The following is a 3,173-nucleotide window of genomic DNA, read 5'->3' on the forward strand; positions in this document are numbered from 1 at the left end:
GTACCCCCCCCCCCCCCGCCCCCGAGCAAACCTGCTGGCCCTCGTACCTAGTTTTAAACTTGGGCCATGTAAAACAGTGACAGTGTTTCGGGTAGGACAGAGTAGCTGGAGAAATAGCTGGTGGGGACATGGAAACTAAAATTTAGGGGACACCTCTTCCTTGATAGTTACTCTGGGAGGTGAGTTACAAGCAAACGCCTCCCTAATCCTTTAATCCTGACACCTCTGAGTGCAGTTGAAGAGGGTGAAGCTAGAGTTCATTCGGGATTGGTTCAGTGGCTAATAAAAAATACAAATAGAGGGATAGAGAAACCGCCAAGTGTGGGCTTGGACTTAAACTAGGTCCTCTAGAGGGCTTTTGTGAGAAGGACAAGGAGTCATCAAGTCCATGGGCTTTTCACCTAATCTTTCTGTTGCTTTCTAAGCAGATTGTTGCAGTAAAGGAATGTGTGTTATCGTTCAGCATTCTGAGGACTGGCTTTCAGTTATAAGGAACTTTCGAGGTGTCCTTTTCCTCCTCCTAAATGGTTCTACTAAGTGGTCTCTGTTCTGTCCAGTTCTTGCCATCTTGAATGTTTCTACAGATCGGTTTGATAAGTTTGCAGCAGTTGACAGTAAACATTCTGTCCCCATCTGGTAGTACAGCCTGGCTGCCTTCACTTAGCCAGTCCTCACTGAGGCCCATGTACTTAGGAACAAAGCAGGGCCCCAGAAGAGTTCTGGAAGTAAAGGTATGCAGTGCTGAGGGCTGATGAGGCTTGTTTCACCCTGGGCTTAGCTAGCAAGAGCCCTGGATTGCGGGTTGTGGGTGGAGTGGAGGTTGAGATCTGGGTGCCGCTTTCAGGGTTGAAACCTGGCTGGGGTTCCAGGCAGGTCTGTTGGCCCTCAGGGTCTTAGTTTCTTCAGCTGGTGAAAGAAGGTTGGTCAACATCAAAGGCATTCAGATTGTGCCCCTAAGAGCCCTGGAGTTAGTCAGCCCCTTAGGGCTGCTGGGAGGTAGAGTTGCCTGCAGGGTTGTGTATGGGAGGCAGGGTGTGTTTGGGCTGGGGATGACTGGGTAGCACAAGCCAAAGTCTACGAAAAAAATGACAATCCACTGTTTTAGGTGCATTTGAAGTTCACTTAACTCTAAGGTGCTACTGTACTAAATATTTTTATTTTTTACAGTATCTTTATTCTCCTAAATCTGTCTTTAGGGTTGAGGGTCTAGAGCTGCCTTGTCCTATAGGGTAGCTACTAGTTATGTGTAGCTAGTTAAATATAAATTTTTTAAAGCATTAAGTAAAATTAAAAAATTAGTTCCTTGGTGACAGTAGTCACATTTCAAGTGCTCAGTAGCTTCATGTGGCCAGTGGCTGCAGTACTGGACAGTGCAGGTTCTGGAACATTTTCATCATCACATAAAGCTCTGTTGGACAGCACTGGACTTAATTCTTTGCCTAACTCTAAAAGCTTCATTGTCTCGCCTTGTAAAGCATCATGTGTTTGGGCTTAGTCTTCCATATTCCACAAACCCAACAGCTTTGGTGGCAAGTTATTTATCAGCCCTCTCCATGGCATGTTCAGAACAAGTTCCGGTCTGCCAGCTTGGAGGGCAGTGATCAATTATGAAACGGTTTGAAAACGAAGTGTAGTGAGGGGTCTGGGCATGGGAGTGTGAAGTGAAGGGGTCAGACGCTAAGCCTTTGGAAAGCCGTTTTCGCTTGAGAGCCTGTTTATCAGTGTAGAGGTCCTTGCTGCTTCTCCAAGGCCAGTGCTCGCTGGCCTTGGTCGTTACATCAGGAGTCTTGCTCTTTGGTCCTTCACTCACCTGATGACTTCCTGCAGGTCTCAGTGTGGGCCCTCTGCTAAACCGGGTTGCAGCCACCTTGCGGACAAGCGTCATTTTCATTCTGCTCCTCCGGTCCATCTCAGTGTTAGGAGGCCTGGCTTTACTGAAGGCCTCGGGGAGAGTTGGTCCCCAGTGGGGATCCCGAAGTGTTGGTGTGGAGCTGGCTCTGGGGAGTGCGCTTTTATTTCCAGATGCCCCTCATCTAGTCCTGGGTGTGCTTAGTTTGAACCCTACTAGACTGGCCTTTGGCATATAATGTGAACTCTGTTTTTGGACCCCGACAGCAGAAGATGCATAACAGACATTTACTGAGTACCTACCGTATACCTGATAATTTAGCAGGGTTTTTGCACGTTATTCCCTTTTTATTCTCTCTCAATCCTATGAGGTTAAGAATTCCTAGTTTGTGGACTTTCCTGGTGGCGCAGTGGTTAAGAATCTGCCTGTCAATGCAGGGGACCGGGTTCAAGCCCTGGTCTGGGAAGATCCCACATGCTGAGAAGCAGCTAAGCCCGTGCGCCACAACTACTGAGCCTGCACTCTAGAGCCCACGAGCCACAACTACTGACCCCACGAGGCACAACTACTAAAGCCCTCGCGCCTAGAGCCCGTGCTCCGCAACCAGAGAAGCCCCTGCAATGAGAAGCGCACGCAGCAATGAAGACCCAATGCAGCCAAAGATAAATTAATTAATTAAAAAAAAAAAAAAGAATTTCTAGTTTGTGTATGTGGAAACGGAGGCCCTGAGGAAGGTAAGCTGATCCTAGGGCACAGGACTGGGCTGTCTTGGGGCTTAGATCAGGGTTCAGTATCTCTAGCTCCATGCTTAGAGGCTGTTTCTTGTTAACTGCCCCATTACCCCTCCATCCTCATCCAGAAAGTGAAACTGGGTTTTTAAAAGAATAAAATCCCACAAACTGAGTCAGACTGTTAGGTCATTACAGCCTCATTCAGCCCTAGGAGGGAGGTATTTGTATCCTATTTCTTTGGATGTTATCATTTTACAGGAAACAGAAGTTAAGGATCTTTAAGGCAAGTGTTTTATCAGAATTTTGCAACCATCCAGTGCCTTTGAGCTGCATAACCATGCCTTAGGGCCTGGAAAATTGCTCTCAAGATTCTGGCTTAGTTTGGTCACCTGGTTGAAAAGGCAGCCTTGAAGTCACTCATTCCCTGGCTAGTAATAGTGTGGCCTGTCAGACCTCACACAGGGTTGCGAGACCATCCCCTGGCCTCAACAGGCCGTCGCCTGAGAGTAGCTTGGCTTGCTCCCTGTTAGAGCAGACAGCAGGATCCCTTCAAGCCCAGCCCTCAGCTCTCAGCACACTGCCCTGCCGCCCCC

This window comes from Lipotes vexillifer, unplaced genomic scaffold (genome assembly GCF_000442215.2).
Source record: "Lipotes vexillifer unplaced genomic scaffold, Lipotes_vexillifer_v1.1 scaffold333, whole genome shotgun sequence".
Classification (NCBI taxonomy): Eukaryota; Metazoa; Chordata; class Mammalia; order Artiodactyla; family Lipotidae; genus Lipotes; species Lipotes vexillifer.